Consider the following 21981-nt stretch of genomic DNA (forward strand, 5'->3'; position numbering starts at 1 on the left):
CGATCCTAGACGTTGATGGGATAGGGCGCCCGGGAGAACTGGGGAGAGGAGTTCGGGGTCGGGGCCGCGGGAAGGCGGGAGGCGCCCCGCCGCTTTCGGGGCCCGGCGCGGGGCACGCTGGGACGCCTCCGGGAAGGGGCGGAGCCGTGCGCGGGCTGCGGTTGGGGAAGCGCCGTCACCCGGAGGGGCGTGTTGGAGAAGGTTTCGCGGGCCCAAGCGGGGGAGGGGGGACCGTTAAAGCGCTGCACCGCGCCCACAGGAAGCTGCTTTAATGGTTAGGCCTACTCGGTACCAGGCTCTCGGCTGGGAAGGACCTTGAAGACCATGCGGTTCAACTTCCAATTTGCAGATGTGGAAACTGAAGCCCAGAGAGGGTATGCAACTTGTGCAAGGTTACACAGGCGGTTAGTGGCCTGGGCTGGACTGGACTCAAGCGCTCCTGACCGCCCTTGGCCTTAAACGCAGCTGCCTCTCCAAGGAGGTGAATGTTAATGCAGTTCTCTTAGATCTATTTATAGGGTTTGAGGCCTGTGCTGTTTTAAGGTCTAACTCACGTGGGATGGGCATTTGGATTCCTCTTAGACCACCCCCCATCCGTAGCTACCAGGTGCTTGAAGGAATAGAAATGTTTCATCCTGCGAAGGTGCCCCTATAGAGGCACAACCGTGAGCCAAAAAGAATGCGTACGGACATAAAGGATCGCGGTTCTTAGCCTTATTTAGTTCTGAGCCCTGGAGGAAGCTATTGAAGGCTTTTCCTGAGCAAAATGCACAGAAAGAAAATGTGCATACGGTTTGACTTCCCCTGACGTTGGTACATGGGCTCCCCGTGAAGAATTTCCTGAATTATTACGTTTTCATCCTGTTGATCTAGGGTTAATTGGATGTAGCTAGCGTATAGAGCTCTTTACCATGTAGCTTGAGCTTGTGGAATAATTGCCCTATTCTAGTCATACTAGGAGGAAGCCTGTCCTCTCGCAGAGGTTCCCCCCGAGAATTAGGAAAGCTGGGCCAGCTACCTTCAGTCCTTAAAAGAGACAGAAGGGGTCTTTCTCTGCTCGAGATCCCTTTGCAGTTCTGAAGCTGGAAGTGTGGGGACACCATTCCTCCCCTTATCCCGTGACTGGTTGATTTCCTACGGCTTAGCAGTCCTAACCGCAGCCTTTTGCTTCATCTATTAACTGAGGAAGAACTGCCCCGTGTGTGTAACTTTATGGGGAATCGATGAAGGTTAAGTGAGATGACATCCTTGAAAATCTTTGAATAGTCCTTATACGGATTACCCATGCTACAGATGATCCATAATTTTGTCTCACTCCAAGCCAGCTTCCCCTGCTCCCTAACAGTGTGCTGAGCCCCCCGCTCCGCTCAGCATCAGTCACAATGATCCCAGTGAGGGCAAATGGATGTTTAAAGTAGCTGGAATAAGATGCTGGGAAGATAAATATTTTGCAGCAAAGTTCCAGTCAAACATAAGATCCTTACCAAAAGCCGAATGAAGTGACTTTTTAGTTGAACTAGGTTACTACTGGTGCTGTCTAGTCCCTATCCAAAGCACTCAACACTAGCCTGTCCTCAGCAGGTGGTAGTGAGGCATCATAACGTATTTAGCATACACGCTCCAGAAACACGCCTGAGTTCGTCTCCCAGCTCTGCCTCTTAGCTTGTGTGACTGACTTTGCTTGTATGTAAAATCAGGCTAATAATTGTCCCTGTTTCATATAGGGCTTCTGCAAGGTCTTAAGTGAGTTAATTACATGTTAAGGACTAGGAACACTGCTTGGCATCTTATATATATATTGGCTATTATCTATTTAGTGTGTATTTTGTACTCACTGAGTGGTTCTTGGTCCTTAGCCTATTAGGGAAGAAAGCCTTTAATCAATTAATCTCACAAACAAATGTGAATTGTAAAAGTGACAGATGCCAGAGAATGACTCAGGGGACTTGGAAAGCTTACCTGAGAAAGGGAAGAGACTTATTCAGGTGGAGAAGGGAGGAACAGCATGTGCAAAAGCCCTGTGGTAGGTGGGAGCTTGGGGATTGTCAGGAACTGTAAGAGGGTCAGTACCCCCAAAACACAGAGAATGAGGGAATGAGATAAAGCTAGAGTGTTGAGTAGGAGAAAGACCATATGAAACCTTGTGTGCCATGCAAATGATTTTATCAGTATCCTAAGAGCAAAGGGCAGCTCTTCAAAGGTTTTGAGAAGGTTGGTGGTTGTAATGTGGAGATTAGGCTGGAAAAAGGGAAGCGTAGATGCAGGGAACCCAGTTAGGAGGCCATTGCAGTAACCCTGAAAAGAGATGATATTGTAGAAAGGAGAAGGGTAAAGGTAGTAGAAACAGGTATCAAAATTAATTGAACTTGGTAATTGATTGGCAGAAGAGGGAGGGGTCCCTGGTGCCTGCTGGATTTCTGGCTTGCACTGGGGAGTGGATGGTGATGCCATGTGCAGTGTTTCCCAGGTGGGAGGAATTGGAGGCCACATGGTTTAGTGGAACGGGGGGAGGTATGAGCTGTATTTCTTTTCTTTTCTTTTTTTTTTAAAAGATTTTATTTTTTCCTTTTTCCCCCAAAGCCCCCCGGTACATAGTTGTATATTCTTCATTGTGGGTCCTTCTAGTTGTGGCATGTGGGACGCTGCCTCAGCGTGGTTTGATGAGCAGTGCTATGTCTGCGCCCAGGATTCGAACCAACGAAACACTGGGCTGCCTGCAGCTGAGCACGCGAACTTAACCACTCGGCCACGGGGCCAGCCCCTCCGAGCTGTATTTCTTGAGTTGTGTATGGAGGATGCAGGTTTTAATATGTTTTCTCTATGACTTTTTGAATGTCAGGAATGTTCACGTCCAGTGAACAAATTCTGAAATTAAAAAGAAACACAGAGTTCTCTTACTCCGCCGCTTCCTGCTGTAGGAGCCTGAATGAGTTCCTTGACCTTTTGCGTCTGTGAAAGGGGAGCGTCTGTGCTGCACCATTGGGTGGTCTGAGCATAAACGGGAGCCCCTCCAAGGTGCTCGGTACAGGTGTCTCGTGCCCCGAGATGCTCACCATAGTCTGTGAAGCACGTGAATTCGTGATGGACGGATCAGTTGGCGATTCCCCACCCAGCCCCCCAACACCCCACAGCGCATACCTGTGAGAAGACTGGCTGCGAGGGGAGGCTGTGGCCCTGTGCCCCTTCCGCCCGAGCAGAGCCGGCCTCGGCCTCGCCAACACTGAGGAGGGGTGGAGGCAAATGTGACGTCTGGAGGACTGAGAGCCCCTGCTTGGTAGTGGGGCGAGCTTCATCGCTGTTTCCAACTTCCACACTTCTCCCAAATAGCTTAGGACAGAGAATGTTCGCAGAAAAGCGGCTGAGACGTGGCTCTTTGATCTTCAACCCTCAGAAGCAGAAAGACTGTGATCATCAAACAATTTTCTCATCTCCCCAGCCCTTCTCTTCACACTAGGCTCCTGCCTTCTTTCTGTTCCTAGAACACAGCATGATCTGTGTGTCTGGGGACCTTGGCGTTGGCTGTTCCTTCCTATTATTCCTACCTTGGTTGAGATGTCACTTCTTCAGAGAGGCCTTCCCTGACCACCCTATCTAAGGTCGTTTCCACAGATACTCTTTTTTTTATTTCTTGGCTGAGGAAGATTTGTCCTGAGCTAACATCCATTCCAATCTTCCTCTATCTTTTAGTATATGGGCTGCCAGCACAGCATGGCCGCTAATAGAGCAGTGCAGGTCCGCACCCAGGAACTGAACCCGGGCCGCTGAAACAGAGCGTGCTGAACTTAGCCACTAGGCCACGGGGACGGGCCCTCCACAGAATCTCTTTATGACAGGGCCTTATCCTATTATCTTCAGAACACTTCTCAATACCTGAAATTATCTTTTTTGTGCTGTCTGTCCCTGCCCCCACTAAAATGCAAGTTCCATGAGAGCAAGGATCTTGTCTGTCTTGTTTGTTGCTTAAAATTGTGCCTCACACATAGTGGGTGTGAAATATTTGTGAAATGGTTGAAGCGTACATAACTACACATGTGACATGTCCTTATGGCCTGCACGAAGTGACTGTCTAGCTTTGTTAAAGGCACTTTATAGCTTAATTCACCTTCTTTTCCAGTCTTATCCACACCAGCCCCCACAAGTACCTCTGCTGCAGTCAAGCCAACCGTCTCCCTGTGTCCTGCAGCGGTGCTCGTCCCTGTCCTGGCCTGTCCCCTGCCTAGAATTCCCTCCTTGTCCTTCTCTGTCTTCAAGGTTGTACTCTTGTTCATTTGTTCATTCAACTATGTTAACTTATTGGATGTCTCCCCCCACTAGGGCATTTCGAGTATAACATGAGAATATGATAAAGGCCATAAGAAAGGTACAAGTCAAATGCTGTCATGGAGCTAAAATTCGAGAGGACAAAGAGAGATTTCTTTTTTCCTTCCTTAGTTATGAGAACATTGGGTAGACGAGGGCGGATTTGAGGCGGACTTTGAGGGACTGGAGGGCTTTGCTGCGACACCCTCTCTGACCAGGGTGGCACAGGGTGACCTTGGGAATGCTTGTTTCATGCCTCTGTGTCTCAATTTCCTCTTCTGTAAAATAGGGGTAGTAATCCCACCGGGGGTTGGCTTCGTAAGTGTGAGAGCTGCAGGGTCACGCAGGCACTTAGAGGGGCTGGCCTCGCTTGGTTTAATGCTCTGCTGTCGCCATGTTGAAATGCTGGATGATTTTTTAACAAGGGGCTCTGCAAATCGTGTCCTGATCTTGCCTCGTAGGGTGATTGCGAAGTCCTCAGAAGTTAGCACGGGGGCCTGGCATCTGAGGAAGGTTCAGGAAGTGCTGGCTGTTATACTGTTGTTGTTATTGTCTGCACTCTTGTAACAGTGTAGCTCACAGTGTACCTCACAGTTCAGCATTTAAACAGCCAACAAATGTTTGCGAGTGCCTGCTCTGTAAAGGTCCCGGGTCGGTCACAAGGGTGGGCAGGACAGTATTTCCTGTCCTAGTCGAAGTTGTGAATAAACCAGATGTTTTGAACATACTAATTAGTAATAAGTAACAAAGAATATATGTCAAATGAAGAGTATAGGAATTTTGGAAAATAGATTTTGGGGCCCCACCTTCAGAGTCTTCCTGGTAGCTCTGGTGTGGGCCTTCAGAATCAGTGCCCCTGGTGGTTTTAATGAACAGCCACGGTTTGGGACCACTGACATTAACTCTAGGGAGACCATGTGGAATAGAGACAAAAAGCTTGGCACTGGAGTCAGTCAGACCAGGAAGGGTTCCTGTCCTGCCATCTGTTACTCTATTACCTTGCATAAGTTACTTTGCCTCTCAGTTTCCTCATCTGTAAACATTAAAACCATACTTTTAAGATCAAATTTTTTTTGGAAATTTTTTTTTTTTGAGGAAGATTAGCCCTGAGCTAACATCTGCTGCCAATCCTCCTCTTTTTGCTGAGGAAAACTGGCCCTGAGCTAACATCTGTGCCCATCTTCCTCTGCTTTATACGTGGGTTGCCTGCAACAGCATGGCTTGCCAAGCAGTGCCGTGTCCACACCGGGATCTGAACCGGCGAACCCCGGGCTGTCAAAGCGGAACGTGTGCACTTAAGTGCTGCGCCACCAGGCCGGCCCCTAAGATCAGATTTTAAAATGCTTGAAAAAGGGGCCAGCCCCATGGTCTAGCAGTTTAGTTCAGCATGCTCCACTTCAGTGGTGCAGGTTTGTTTCCTGGGTGCAGACCTACACCGCTTGTCAGCAGCCAACCTGTGGCGGCCTCCCACAAACAAAATAGAGGAAGATTGGCACAGATGTTAGCTCAGGGACAATCTTCCTCAGCAAAAAATAAAATACTTGAAAAAGCTGAACACATAGTGGACACTTAATTATGGGTTACTTCCTCTAGAGGGGGAGATGGTATCCCAGGAAGGGGCAGTCACAGAGGGCTTCCTGGAGGAGAGGATAATCCACTCCTACAGAGTATGATTTGAATGGGAGAAAGCCTTCTGATTATACACTTTAGCAACAGTCAAGATATTAGGTGATAATATTGGAGGAAAGCCAAGTCCCAAAATAATTGATGGGATTTAGTGGCTGATTAGGTACAGAGGAGAGGGAAGAATGACAAGTGAGTCCTAGGTCTGTATCTTAAGTGTTTGAGAGTGGGCCATTTTGAAAACAAGGTGCTGCATATGATTTCACTCATATGTGGAAAACAAACTCATGGATAAGGAGCACAGATCACTGGTTACCAGAGGGGAGGGGCTGGGGGGTTGGGCAAAAGCGGTAAAGGGGCACATATGTATGGTGATGGACAGAAACTAGAGTATTGGTGGTGAGCATGATGCAGTCTATACAGAAACTGGTATATAATAAGGTACACCTGAAATTACACAAAGTTATAAACCAATACAACCTCAATAAAATTTTTTTAAAATGTCAAAATAAAAATAAATAAGAAAAGGTGCAGGAAGGTGGGATAGAGGTTAGGGGAGAGGTTGTGAATCTAGTTTTAGAAACATTTGGTTTTTTGTGTTTGTTTTTGACTCTTTTTTTTTTTTGCTGAGGAAGATTTGCCCTGAGCTAACATCCGTTGCCAATCCTCCTCTTTTTTTTTTTTTTTTTTGATGTGGAAGATTGTCACTGAGCTAATATCTGTACCAATCTTTCTCTATTTTGTATGTGGGATGCCTCCACAGCATGGCTTGATGAGCAGTGTGTAGGTCTGCACCTGGGATCTGGACCCACTAACCCTGGACTGCTGAAGTGGAGCACACAAAGTTAACACTATGCCAGCAGGCTGGCCCTTTGTTTTTTGCTTGCTTGAGGAAGACCAGTCCGTAGCTGTGGCAGGCGGAAGCCAGCCCCGGGGGTCTAGTAGAAGGTTCAGCGCTCTCACCGCTCCGGCCGGCGTTCGTTTCCCGCTCAAGGAACCACATCGCTTGCCTGCCGGCTGTCATACTGAGGTGGCTGCGTGTTGCTGTGATGCTGAAAGCTCTGCCACCGGTGTTTCAAATACCAGCAGGGTCACCCGTGGTGGACAGTTTTCAGCGCAGCTTCCAGACCAGACCGACTAGGAAGAAGGGCCTGGACACCCACTTCTGTAAAAAGTGGCCACAAAAGCCCCATGAATGGCGGCGGAGCATTGTCTGATAGAGCGCCAGAAGGGGAGAGGGTGACGCAAAAAGCCCAGGCAGGGTTCTGCTCTGCTGCCCACAGGGTCACCAGGAGTCAGAATGGGCTCCAGGGCGCTAACAACAGAGTCGGAATAATGTTCCCCCAAAGATGCCCACGTGCTAATTCCCTGGACCTGAGAATGTGTTACTTTACGGGGCCAAAGGGACTTTGCAGATGTGGCTGAACTGAGAATTTTGAGATGGGGAGATTTGCTTGGATTATCTGGATGGGCCCGATAATCAAAAAGGTCCTTATAAGAGGGAGGGGGGAGAATGAGAGAGAAGGCAACGTGATGAGGCCGGAGAGAGATGGAACCAGGGAATGTCAGCAACCTCTGGAAACGAAAAGGCAAGGAACAGATTCTCCCCGAAAACCTCCAGAAGGAACACAGCTCTGCCAACCCATTTTATTTTTTTGGTTTTTTAAAATTTATTTGTTTTGTTGTTGTTGTTTTGAGGAAGATTAGCCCTGAGCTAACTGCTGCCAATCCTCTTTTTGCTGAGGAAGACTGGCCCTGAGCTAACATCCATGCCCATCTTCCTCTACTTTACATGTGGGATGCCTACCACAGCGTGGCTTGCCAAGCGGTGCCATGTCCGCACCCGGGATCCAAACCGGTGACCCCCGGGCTGCCAAAGCAGAACGTGCGCACTTAACCGCTGCGGCACCGGGCCGGCCCTGGTATTACTTTTCTGATCAGAAAAAATATTTTAAAAATTAATTTTTTAAAGTCAGGGGAAAGTGGTAGGGAGAAAGTTTGAAGAAGGATTTGTTAGTTCAAGGGCAAGGAGCCTGCAGCACCTGGCACCACCAAGCCTCTATGGGTACTTTTCTGAAAATAGGTGATGATTTTTTCTTGTTTCCCCTTCACCCCCTAAAAGCAGAAAGGGACTCAGTACTGGGGACACAGAAGGAAGAAGAAGAAGGGGAAAAGCAAGAATGTAGAGCAAAGCTTGCTGCACCCCGAGTTAGGAGGGCCTCAGAGACGTGATGGAAGTGGAGCAAATTATTTAATTCCTCGCACCCCGCCACCTCCCACGCTTGCCAGAGAGCCTGCACACACAGCAGACGCCCTCGGCCGTTTGCTCCTGTCATTCTTTCAATCCTCCTTTATTCCTTTTCTTCGTTCTTTTTCTAATTATCAAAGTCACATATACTCCTCAACGGAGAAATTTTGAAAGGCATCAAGAGTTAAAAAGCAGAAATCACCGGTTCCCAAATTATACCCACCATTTAAAATACTGGCATATTTTTCCCAACATAGTTCAATTTTAAATGAAAAGCGGAGTATTAGTGTGTAACACTTTTGGTCACCCTCCCCCAAAAATGTACTTTTAAGAGTTTTAAATTGGTTCAACTCTTTATCAGTTTGCGTTAAAAAACAGCATGAACTAAACATATTTAAACCGGCTCTGAATGGGTTTTCACGCTGGGAGTGCAAAGCAGAAGGAAGTGAAGCCTTTTCACTTTGACTTAAGTTTTTTAAAAAGTACCAATAGAATCAGCTAAAGATTGAAAATCACTGAAGTGTGCCCACTAGGTCGCAAAGCCGGAAGCTCCCTGAGGCCCGTCTTCCTGGCCAGCGGTGACGGAATCCTGTCCTCCGAGCCACTGCTCTCCTAATCTTCCTGTTCTTTCTCCCTTTCTTTCATTGAGTACACACTCACTCTCAGTGGTCTGCTTTGTTGTTTGGGGGAAAGCAAAGCTGTTTCCCTCCTGTGTGTCTCCTTTATCCTTACACTACCACCACACTCACAACACTTCTGACCCCAGATGTGTGGGGTTTTCCCCCACCAACAATTCTCTGACACCCGCCGAATGTTCTGCGATTTAACTCAAGTCTGACGTACTCCTTGGAGGGAGCGTCAGTTCCCACAGGTTAAGGGCGTAGTCCCCCGAGACTGCCCCCCACTTCAGATGCCAATACCGAGTAGTAGGCCACCAGGCTACCCCTATCTTCCGTCCTACATGGCTACACATTGGAGGTTCCCGTGACCCCGTCCATGGGATCCATTAATTTGCTAGAGTGGCCCACAGAACTCAGGGAAGCACTTCCTTAGAATTTACCAGTTTATTGAAGGACATGATAAAGGATGCAGGTGACCAGCCAAATGAAGAAACACAGAAGGCGAAGTCCGGGAGGGTCCTGAGTGCAGGAGCTTCTGTCCCCGTGATGCAGGGTCGATGAGCCGAGGAGTCGAAAGAAAGATTTCTTAGACTCTCAAGATCTGGCAGTAGTGCTCTTTTATTTAGAGAATAGTGTGGAATAGCATGGGGACAGGACCCATGGGCAGTCAGAGCTTCTGCTGCCGCCGCTTCTGCTGCCCCCGCTGGCATGGGGACAGGACCCATGGGCAGGCAGAGCTGGTGCGTGGGGACAGGACCCACGGGCGGTCAGAGCTCCTGCTGCTGCCCCCGCTGGCATGGGGACAGGACCCATGGACAGTCAGAGCTCCTGCTGCTGCCCCCGCTGGCATGGGGACAGGACCCATGGGCAGGCAGAGCTCCTGCTGCTGCCCCGAGTTGAGGGTTAGGGCTAATTTTATAACGCATGGGTACGTGACTTATTTTTACTGGAGAAAAGAAAAGATGATGTAAAAAGTCATTAAATGATTTCAGTGCAGATGGGGTCTGGTAATTGTGCGGTCATATAACTTTAGATACGAATCTGGCCATATAGATCGGCATGCAGGTGAGGATGCCCTGGGCTTCTCTCCCTGGGGCGGTCCTAATTCATACCATAAAAAAAGTCCACTGGGTCATATAGTTTGGCATGTAGGCCAGGTCACCTTGTGCTTCTCTAGCTGGGGCAGCCTTAATCCACATCACCCGTAGAGCTGGGGTGCAGCACTCCCCCCCCCCACCCCGGTTCATGGATGTGCTCACTCACCTGGAAGCTTCCCCAACCCCCTACTCTTGGGCTTTTAATAGAGGCTTCCTCATGTAGCCATGATCAGTTATTGGCTCCATTTCCAGCCCCTATCCCCTCTCCATGAGAAGGGGAGAGTGGAGCAGTGCTGAAAATTCCAAGCTTCTAATTATGGCTTGGTCTTTCTGGTGACCACCCTCCATCCAGGAGCCCACCAGAGTCGCCTCATTGGACAAAAGATGCTCCCAGTACTCTTATCACTTAGGGATTTACAGGGGTCTTAGGAGCTCTGTGCCAGGAACCAGGGGCAGAGACCAATATATATATTCTCTGTTATCTCACATTTGTGCACTTGGTGTGCACACACATATCTTTTTCTCCCGTTAGACTATAACTCAGTGCTTCTCAGCCTCAGCACTCTTCGTATTTTGGACCAAATACTTCTTTGTTGTGGGGGGAGGGGAGGCCGTTCTGTGCTTTGCAGGATTTTTTAGGAGAATCCTTGCCCTCTACCCACCAGACGCCAGCAGCACACCCCTCTCAAGTTGTGACAATCAAAGATATCTCCAGACTTTGCTAAACGTCCCCTGGTGGAAAAAAATCACTCCCTCACCCCCTGCAGTTGAGAAGCACCGCTAGGCTCCTCGAGGTCGGAGGCCACGTCTTGTAAATTCCTGTATCCCCTAAAATGCATCGCACATAGTAAGCATTTTTATCATCCAAACAGTGTCATTGCCTCATGAAAATAATAGCTAATATTTATAAAGCCCTTACTCTTTGTACTGTTCTAAGCTCTTTACTCGTATTAGCTCATTCAATCCTCACAGCATCCCTGTGAGATGGGTGCTGGTGTTATGCCCTTGCTACAGCTGAGAAATTAAAGACTCAAAAAGGTTAGATTAGTTGCTCAAGACCACTCACCTGGGAAGTGACACCTGGGATTTGAACCCTAACCCAGGCAGTCCAGCTGCAGGTTCTGGGCTCTCAACCATTTTCCTACCTACTGCTTTTTTTTTTAACTTCCTGGGAAAGATTTGTCCTAAGCTATCATCTGTGGCCACTCTTCTCTCTCTATTTTTTTCCCTCCCCAAAGCCCCAGTACATAGTTGTATATTTTAGTTGTAAGTCCTTCTGGTTCTTCTATGTGAGCTGCCACCACAGCATGGCTACTGACAGACAAGTGATGTGGTTCCTTGCCCAGGAACCAAACCTGGGCCACCAAAGCAGAGCGCGCTGAACTTTAACTGCTAGGCCAGCAGGGCTGGCTCTCTACTGCTTTTATTTACTTCTTTATTTTGCTGAGGAAGATTGTCCCTGAGCTAACATCCATGCCATTCTTCCTCTATGTTATATGCAGGATGCTGCCACAGGTAGGCTTGATAAGCAACGTGTATGTCCGCACCCGGGATCCGAACCCACAAAACCTGAGCCGGCAAAGCAGATCATGTGAACTTAACCACTACGCCACAGGGCCAGCCCTGCCATTGCTTTTAAATACAAAGAAAAACATCAACTCATGAAAAAAAAGCCAGACATTGTCCATCTGCCTACAGAATTTGCATAGGCGAACCACATGGTAAAAATAAAATTTCCTATTCTGCCTTTTTCACAAAATGTGATAGAGCAAATTACTTTGCCATGTTGCTAAAATCTTCTAAATTCTTCGAATGGCTAAATCGTATTCCATCAAGAGGACAGACAGTAAGCTAACAGAACCAGTTCGTTTTTATTGGGCATTTTGGTTGTTGCTAATATTTTTTTGAAGGAGAATTTACGTGCAATAAAGTGCACCCATTTTAAGGGTAGAGTTTGATAAGCTCTGACAAAAGTATAAATCTGTGCTACCACCAACACAATCAAGACATAGAATATCTTCCTCCCCTTCGTTCCTTTCCGCAGTGATGTGCTGAAGCTGGTCAGCATCCTGGCGCCAGCTCAGGAGAGCCAATTACATACGTCTCTTCTCAAATCTGTGTTTAGTCATGTCACATTAGTAGCTCACAAGTGGCCGTGGTGGGAGTGTCTACACCACGGAAATAAGGAAAGTGCCAGAAATTGGGCTTTTTTTTTTTTGAGAACTAGTTACCAGCACCACAACTTATGCCCCTTTGCAGTCAACCCTCCATCTGTCAACCACAGTCTGCTTTCTGACATTTTATTTTGCGTTTTTTAGAATTTTAGATAATTAAAATCATGTAGTATATAGTCTTTTGTGCCTAGCTTCTTTTGCTCAGCATACTTTGGAGATCCATCGACGATGCCACACATGTCAATAGTTCATTCCTTTTCGTTGTATTCCATTGTATGGATATACAACGTGGCCAGAGCCTTTATTGTGGTTTCACAGGAAGGAACGTGTGAGGCAGGGTCAGCAGGCTTAAGATTGACTAGTTTAATTTCATGGACTCTGCGGCATAGGAACTGTCCCTAATTATCTGGTCCTTTGGCCCTAGGGCAGAAGAAGTGACCTGAGAGTGAGAGCCGGTGAGAGCCTGATAAAGCAGGTGGTTGGGGAAAGGGCTTTCATTGGTTGGTTTGCATAGAAAAGGTGCACTGGCAGGTGGGTAGTTTATCTAAGAATTGGCTAGTCCTGGGAGAGGCAGTCTCTCCAGGGTCAGCAAGGACCCAAGATGTCAATGCATCAGGAAATATAGAAAATAAAAAAAAAACTATGAGTAATACACCTTCTTAAAAGGTTAATCTAGAAAAACTCTGAACTCAGGGATGCTAAGCCTAGCAGAGACAAGATACTGCACGGTATTGAAAAGCAGGGAATTAAGTAAAGACTGCATACCAAATGGTGAGACCTTCTGGCCCCCTTGTCACATGTGGCCCTAAGATTCTCCCAGCCAGGCTAATGCCCTCAATCACTAGGTTAGAGGACCTCTCACTGGGAAAACTTGACCAGCCCAAGAGGAAATACCTGTGGATACTGTATTAGTTTCTTAGGGTTGTTGTCACAAATTACCAAAAACTTGGTGGCTTAAAACAAAAGAAATTTATTCTCTCCCAGTTCTGGATGTCAGAAGTTGGAAATCAAGGTGTCAGCAGGGTGGGGTTCCCTCCGGGGCTCTAGGGAGCTTCCTTTCCTGGGCTCTTCCAGCTCCTGGTTGCGCCAGCTGCTCCTCGGTTTGTGGCTGTGTCGCCAATCTGCCTCCATCTTCACGTACTTTCACCTCCTCTCTCTGGGTCTCTCCTCTCTGTGTGTCTTATAGACAACTGTTATCGGATTTAAGGCCCATCCAGATAATCCAGGATGGTCTCCTCTCAAGACCCTTAATTACATTTGCAAAGACCCTTTTTCCAAATAAGGTCACATTCATAGGTTATGGGGATTAGGATGTGGATATATCTTTTTGAGGGCCAGCATTCAACCCACTGCAGGTACCAAGGCCTGAGAGTCCCCAGTGAAAGCTCCCTGTAGTGATGCCACCACTGTTTCATGAATGCAGAGCTTCCAGACAATTTTAGTGCCTCAGTCTTAACCATGAATGGACTGTCAAAGATCAACAGGAAGTTTAAGAAAGTTTCCAAAGTGAAAGACAAAGACCAAACAAATAAACAAGAAAAAGGGAAATTGGAGAATAGAGAAACAACACAGAGAACAGAACAAAACAAAATCTAAACTTAAAAAAAAAAAGATAAATATTCTCAGAGAGATATGAAGATGTTGCGTCTATGAAACAAGAACAGGAGGTTATAAAAAAAGAACATTGGGAATAAAACATGTCTTAAAAATATGATAACCAATAACAAGGGTTAGAAGATAAAATTGAAGAACTATCCTTAAAAAAATGGCTGGAGGGGGGCTGGCCCCGTGGCCGAGTGGTTAAGTTCACGCACTCCACTGCAGGCGGCCCAGTGTTTCGTTAGTTCGAATCCTGGGTGCGGACATGGCACTGCTCATCAGACCACGCTGAGGCAGCATCCCACATGCCACAACTAGAAGAACCCACAACGAAGAATACACAACTACGTACCGGGGGGCTTTGGGGAGAAAAAGGAAAAAATAAAATCTTTAAAAAAATAATAATAAAATAAAAAATTAAAAAAAAAAAAATGGCTGCAGGGGCTGGCCCCATGGCCGAGTGGTTGAGTTCGTGCGCTACACTGCAGGCGACACAGAGTTTCGTTGGTTCGAGTCCTGGGCGCGGACATGGCACAGCTCATCGAGCCATGCTGGGGCGGCGTCCCACGTGCCACAACTGGAAGGACCCACAAGGAAGAATATACAACTATGTACCAGGGGGCTTTGGGGAGAAAAAGGAAAAATAAAATCTTTAAAAAAAAAATGGCTGGAAAATAGGCATGAAAAGATTTTTAAAAGCTAGAGGTAGCCCAAAAGGACTAACATTCAACTAGGAAGAGTTACGAGAAATAGAACAGAGAAAAATAGAGGGAAAGTGATCATCAAAGGAATAATTCAAGAAATCATCTCAGAACTGAATGGCCTAGATCTCCAGAATGAGAGGCCCACCGAGGGCCCAACATAATGGATGAAAAAGAAATCACTATGTTTCAGATCATTGAGTAGAGAGGAAGGTTACTAAAACCTTCCAGAGAGAAAAAGCAGGTCACATTCGAAGGGACAACCATCAGAATGGCACCATGCTTCCCATCAGCCAGGCTGGAAGACAGTGAAGAAACGCTTTCAGATTATTTATGACCTATAATTTTACGAAATAGCCAAATTGTGAATTCAATAAAGTAAGCACATTTTCAGACATGTGAAGTCTTAAAAATTTTACTTCCTACCAGTGTACCCTTTCTCAGGAAACTATTGGAGGATGTGGTACACCAAAATGACAGAATAAACCAAGAAACAGGAAGACATGTGATTCTGGAAACAGGATATTCAACATAGGTGAGAAATGAAGAGAAGCCCCAAGATGATGATGAAGGGAAATCCCAGGGTGACAGATGGCCTGGCAGAAGGCCTAGAGAGTCATCAATCAAGATTGTACCAGGAGGACAGAAGGCTCCAGAAGGGATGTCTCCAAGAAATAAGATGAGAGGAACAGAGGAAAAATTGATACCTTCGGTGATGGTGGAGAATAAATTCATTATGGGGACGTGGAAAACTAAGCAAATAAAAACTGATTTGTCCTCATTAATAATTAACTCCAGGAAAAGTTTTTTAAAAAACTGAAAAAGAAACAAAGCTTCATCGTAGTAGACTAAATAGCTTGGCTGCGAATAATATTTACAGAGGTGTAATTGTGTAAACAGAGTATATGGAACTCCACCAACCCCAGCAGGCACAGGCTTTCCTGCTTGCAGACTACATTCCAGCCAGCAGGAGCTCTTTGTTCCAGCTATCCTGGGGCCCTTTTGGTTAAACAGGAATTGATTTAATTAAATTCAATTAGCTAATTAATATATTCATAAACTAAATTGTTGAATTAAAATATCAATAAGAAAAATGGGTCTAAGCAAAAGGCAGTGGATGAAAGTATACACACACGCACGTGCGTATTTTTTTCTTTTTATAGACTAAACACCTGGAAAAGATGGTCTGAAGCTTTCAACTTGTGTTCTGCTGATCTGAAAACTTTTGATTTACCCAGACAACGTAGCATAGTTTATACCCAACCTTCATCCCGTTATGGGGAAGTTAAGTTGTGTATATTTGAACCCAGCATATGTTAGACTGACCCTTAACACATTATATGGTAAATTTTTTCCTAATTCTCTTTTTATTTTTCCACGAGACTGTGAGCAATTCGAGGACAGGCTCTTGTTCTTTCCTCTGTAAGGTTCTGGCACCTAACACAGACCTTGGCTTTTTTTTTTTTTTTTAGTCTAAGATTTATTGAGTCTCCACAGAAACCAGTTTAAGATGACGAGCACATCCAATATTTGCAGAGCGTCCAGTTGCTCACACAGCACGGTCACGTCCCTCTGCCCCGCACCGAGGTTGGTGTTTTTACTGTCATCTCCTCCACCGTTTCATTGTGCAGAAAAGGACCTGGTTTCAGAGAGGGCCTTGCCCAAGGTCACACAAGGCAGCGTTGGAGCCTCTGGCAGAACCCGGGTCTCCAGTCTCCCAGTGATGCTTTTTTAAAAAAAACTTGAATTGTGGTTAAGAAAAAATTACCATCTTAACCATTTTTAAGTGTATAGTTCAGTAGTGTTAAGTGTATTCACACTGTGGTGCAACAGATCTCCAGAATTTTTTCATCTTGCAAAACTGAAACTCTGTATCCATTAACAACAACTCCCCATGTTCCCTCACCCCGGCCCTGGCAACCACTGCTCTGCTTCCTTCTCTACGAATTTGACTTCTCTGGACCCCTTATGTGACTGGCTTATTTCACTTAGCGTAACGTCCTCAAGATTCATCCATCTTGTAGCATGTGTCAGAATTTCCTTCCTCTTTAACACTGAATAATATTCCATTGTATGAATGTACCACATTTTGTTTATCCATTCATCCATCAATGGACACTTGGGTTGCTTCCACCTTCTGGCTATTGTGAATAATGCCGCTATGAACATGGGTGCACACATATTTCTTCGAGATCCTGCTTTCAGTTCTTCTGGATTTATACCCAGAAGTGGGATTTCAGTAATGATTTTTTTCTTTGATTTAAAAAAATTTTTTTTTTCCTTTTTCTCCCCAAAGTCCCCCAGTACATAGTTGTGTATTCTTCATTGTAGGTCCTTCCAGTTGTGGCATATGGGACGCTGCCTCAGCGTGGTTTGACGAGCAGTGCCATGTCCGCGCCCAGGATTCGAACCAATGAAACACTGGGCCGCCTGCAGCGGAGCGCACGAACTTAACCACTCGGCCACAGGGCCAGCCCCTCAGTAATGATTTTTTTTAATTCTCCATCTCATTCCAAAAATGATTGGAGGCCAATGTCCTCGCACCTTCATAAATATTTTTTTTACATGTTCTGAATCTTGAATGAATGAACGAAGGGGCCAGAATGGAACAGAGGAGACAATAGAAGGGAGTGGCCTAAAAGAAGCCTTTGACAGAAGAAAGCTTTTCACCTTTACCCTTGGGAAGTAGCTGCAAATAATTAACTTCAGATCCGTCAGAGACGGAGTGGAGTGGCCAACTCTTGTTTTCTCACCTACACTAAGGTCTCCAAAACCTTCCCAAAGTTATGTTCAAACAGAGTAAACCTTATCCATATGAAAAGGTCACAGAGGAGGGATACGGGATTCATAATACTTGGCCAGGTGCACAAACTCAGATATTCTGGGCCTGTCTCACGACCTCCGGAAAGGATCTAGGCAGAGTGGGGGCTGGTAGAATATGCTGATCATGTCAGTACTCAGCTCCAGACATTTATGCTAGATCTGACTCTTCATGAAAAGCTGGAAATCTGGATTTTTATGTGAAATATCATGATTTTTAGAAGCTGGTATTTAAATTTCAAAAAGATTTTAAAAGCATCGTGGAGGTCAAAGAGAAAATGCAAATTTTCAACCTCTGGTGTGTAGTTCTGTGGGGCATTTGTGGTAGTCAGTGACGTCTGGGGAAGAAGTGTATCTGGTTTGTTCCAGCAGAGCTGGGAAGAGGGTTGTGGTAAGGTGGCTTAAATCAAATGCCCACACGTGCGAAAGCTCTGCCCTTCTGCACTTGGGTGATGTTTTGTGTGCTGCAGGCTGATAGGAAATGGCCCAAAATGAACCATTAAGTTCTCCACGATAGTATATCCCTCCTGGTCAGATTGGAGAGCTAAACCCCAGGTTTTACATCCATTCTGTGAGATTTGACTGTGCCTACTTCACAGAACCATTGTAAAAATAAAACATCACGGTTCTGGAAAGGTGCTGAATTTTTCCTAAAATGTAATACAGGTGCTAATCGGGATAATTCTTCAGCCATGAGCAGCTCAGAGGAGTGTCATGTTTTTTGGAATGGTGGCAGCTTCTACCAGGGCTGACCTAGGAGATGCTGGGCCCAAGTCTGGCTGGAAGAAATCACGGGGAGAGAATGTCTTAGCAGTTCTGCTCCGGTGGGTTTGAGAAAGAGGCGGAAGACTGACCTTTTCTGAAGGCGGCGTTGGAGAGTCGGTGTGGCCTTGAGAAATACACACGGCCAGAAATGGTGTGATCCTGCTCCAAACAGCTGGGCTCACCCTTGGGCTTCATGAACCTCACACAGGAGGTTTCGACTGAAGTAAACTTATGACCTTTCCATCAGTTCCCTTGAGTAAGTTGGGGTTTTATAAACTATTTCATATTTCCACTTAGAAGGAGACTTGTATTGTATTGAGACTGACTTGTATTACTTAAGAAGGTAGCGCAGCTTACTGTGACTACTAATAATATTATAACATTAGTAGTATTCCTGTAATGCTTTATAACTTACAACCACCTTTCATGTATTCTTCTCATTTTGTCCCTTGGAAACTCTATCAGATAGCCATTATTATTCTCATTCTACAGATGAGGAAACTGATGGTTTCCCACATCCTTTCGCTAACGCTTAGTGTCTTTAATGTGGCCTAAGTCCCTCCCTCCTCTGGCCCTTGCCTACCTCTCCATCCTTCTTTCACCACTTTCCCAAGAGCTCTCCTTTGTCCAGCTATTTTGGATTTCTTTTTGTTCCTTAAATAGGTCAGGTTCTTTTCAGCCACAGGCCCATTGCACATGCTATGTCTTCTTCCTAGAACACGTTCTCTCTCCTCTCTGCCTGGCTAGCAGCTACTCATCTTGCAGGTCTCAGTTTAACATTTCTTCATGGAAGCAATTCCTTAACATCCAGGCTACAGTGGGCTCCTCTTATACTACTCTGTGCTCATTCAATATCTCTTGTTCCTGCTAGATTGTAAGCTGCATGAGGCAGAGACCAAATCTGGTTCTGCAGCCTCAGTGCCTAGTGCAATATCCTTTTGCCCTGAAAGCTTTTGTAGCCACTGTCTGCTGTCTGGATCCTACAGTAGAACTGAGGCACCAGAACCTTGCCCTCAAGTCCAGTGCTGTGGAGCATTTCTGACAAGCTTCTGACACTTCAACAACCACTCCTTTGATTTGTGACCAAAATGCACACCTCCCGCATCAGAAGTAGCAGGTTGTGAGGCTAGAGCACAGCACCACTGCGTCACATGCGATAACGACTAGAACAGGCAGGTGCTGGTCCCGCCTCTTATGTTGTTTCTGTGATGCTCACATCCCAGTGAGAACCTTTGCCCAGCATCCTATTTGAGGTGGTCAAGGGTGGGTCACAGATGACAGGGACATTTAAAGCTGCCCAGACTCTTCCTACCTGAGGTCGTTTCTTGGTCTGGTGCACACTCGGGTCATTGATAGGTAGATGGCACGTTTATTTTATTTGTTGGAAGCGGTGAGGTAAGTCACCAGATTAATGGTGCAGATGCAGGAGTGGAAGGGACACAGTTGCTCAGGTCGCGCAGCAGGCATTCAGCAGGTAAGCAGGCCCCGTGGGCGGAACTCACGGCCTCAGTTCAACAACCGCGGCAAGTTGAATTCCCTGCAGATCACAATCTACGAGAAGGGCACTTTCCCCCCACTTTTTTTAAAGCCACCTGCATCTCTCCTCACCAGTCTTTGTGAAATTCATCGCCATATAACTCCCTAAATCCAGTTGATGGTGACAACAACCAAAATGTGTAGCTAAACACCCAGGCAGCAGCGTATAGGGTTGCAAATGTTAGTTCCAAATATAGTGCAGTTCACATCTCCAGTGAGGAAAGAACATGGAGTGAATTCATTACACGAGCCACTTAAACTAATTGAGCCAGGAGCTTAAAGCCACATTCCTCAAATGTGTGCACTCCACAGAACTGGCATTTCACATCAGGCAGTCAGGCTGGAAAACGTTCAGGAACCAATGAGTCTAAACGAGGAAGAAACGCTTCTCAAGGTGTGCATTTGCCAACTGTTACTTTGCTCTCAAGCCATCTTTGGTGACGATGCTTCATGACTTAGAGCGTGACAGGAGGGTCGCAGGTCTGAGCCTGGCACACAAAGCTGTGTGAGAAGACTAAAAATGTGTGGCGCTGTTACAAGGGGGAGCAAGCAAAGAGGGCACAGTGTATCTTTATTACCAGAAATAATTGAATGCATAAACTAGATTATAAAAGCAGCTGGAAGAATACGTAGGCAGAATGTTCCCTAGACTTATCCAGTAGTCAGGATTGTCTTTGGGAGGTGGGTTTATAGGAAGGGATAGTCACTAGGTTTTTTTTTTTCCCTTCAAAATGAATATATATTACATTTGCGAACAGAAATTGAATTTAAAGTGGATGGGGTTAGTGACACAATTCCTTAGATGAATAGAAACTTGTTACTATGAGGTTGGTAAAGAAGAACAAATATTATGTAACTATTTTCTACCTCACACAAAAAGACACTTGCATATGCCGGATGTACTACAGGGTGGACTGGGGCCGGCCCGGTGGCTTAGTGGTTACGTTTGTGCTTTCCACTTCGGCAGCGCGGGGTTGGCAGGTTCACATCCAGGACACAGACCTACACACTGCTCACCAAGCCATGCTGTGGTGATATCCCACATACAAAAAAGAGGAAGATTGGCACAGATGTTAGCTCAGTGACAATCTTCCTCAAGCAGAAAGAGGAAGATTAGCAAAAGATGTTAGCTCAGGGGCAATCTTCCTCACCAAAAAAAAAAAAAAAAAAAGAGAGAGAACAGGGTGGACCAATAGAACTTTCCTCAGTGATGGATATGATCTCTGTGCTGTCCAACACAGTAGCCACCAGCCATATGTGGCTACTGAGCACTTGACATGTGACTAGTGCAACTGAGGAACTTAATTTTTTATTTAATTTCAACTTAAATAGCTACACTTATTTAATTTAAACTTAAGCAGCTCGTGGCTACTGTATTTGGACACACAGGTAAAACCTTCCATTTGCTGAAAATAAGAAATAACAGTGTCAGCAGGGGTATGAAGAGAAGACCAGATTTGGTAGTCAAGAGACCTTATGTAAGCCACGTACTGTTTTGCTGTCTCCAGTAGAGTCTGTGCACTCTGTGATCACTGTAAGAATGAAGGATGAGCCCGCACTTCTTTCCACTCGTAAAGGCCACAGCATTAGCTTCATCCTACCACACCGCTTCACATTCTTCCGACTTTCAAGAGCTCCACTGATGGAAGAGGGAACTGACCCGTGAGGAAAGCAACAGTCATCTCATCCATCCTCATTCATCTCAAATATGTTAAATGTTTGGTACTTTTTCTTATAAACTGTTTCTCTCCATCATCTTGTATTCTATGTTCTTGTCTTGAGACTTCTCCCATTAAACCATCATTTAGTATACTGTTTTCTTCGTCTCAACTTCTTCAGAAGTCTAATAAGCACCAAGAAGAGAGTATCCATAAGATTAGTATTTCAACCCCAATGATTGAAATTGCAGTGTAATAAACCTGCACAATTTGTCAAATTGATGATAAAGGTTATGGTTGGTTGAGGTGGGAGGGAGGTGGATGTCTCAGAGGACCACACTGGTATGGTCAGCCAAACCATGGCAAGACGTAATTTTTTTTTCTTCTGGGTTGTCATCTTAATTGGTGGATCGCATGTCTGCTGTCAGTTGCTGGCAACCTCCCTGAGAAAGCACAGGCTATGATAGTAAGCTATGTTCCTTCTCTGTTGCAAATTCCACCCCAATGTTGGAACCAAAGCTCAGCAGTGAAAGCTACAGCTGCCAGACACCAGGATGGAATCAGAGGAGCGATCAGAGTTCTTTACAAATGGCAGTAACAACCCAATCGACTTCCCTTTCTCTGAAACTGCCATCTATCACAATGTTTGCCATCAAACGTCCTAGTACAACGACCAATCCTGTCATTTGGTTTCCCGGGAAAGTAGTTGTTTGGCCCAATGTTTTACTAACACCAGGATCTCTTCTCTCATACTCTTGCATTTGAAACCAAACACCTTGACCACTTTGCATGCATCAGGGTTGCTACAAGAATGTATGGTCCATCTTGGGTGAGTATTTTT

General features: G+C 45.9%; 1 long non-coding RNA gene across 1 annotated transcript; it reads left to right on the plus strand.

Annotated features, from left to right (window-relative positions):
• The first annotated feature begins 109 nt into the window (after nucleotides 1-109).
• On the plus strand, nucleotides 110-21292 carry LOC106826545 (uncharacterized). The gene is made up of 2 exons (XR_011493811.1): nucleotides 110-374; nucleotides 20991-21292. It is a non-coding gene; the product is annotated as an uncharacterized lncRNA (long non-coding RNA).
• The last annotated feature ends 689 nt before the right edge of the window (nucleotides 21293-21981 follow it).

The sequence above is a fragment of the Equus asinus genome, chromosome 13 (genome assembly GCF_041296235.1).
Source record: "Equus asinus isolate D_3611 breed Donkey chromosome 13, EquAss-T2T_v2, whole genome shotgun sequence".
In the NCBI taxonomy this organism is placed as follows: Eukaryota; Metazoa; Chordata; class Mammalia; order Perissodactyla; family Equidae; genus Equus; species Equus asinus.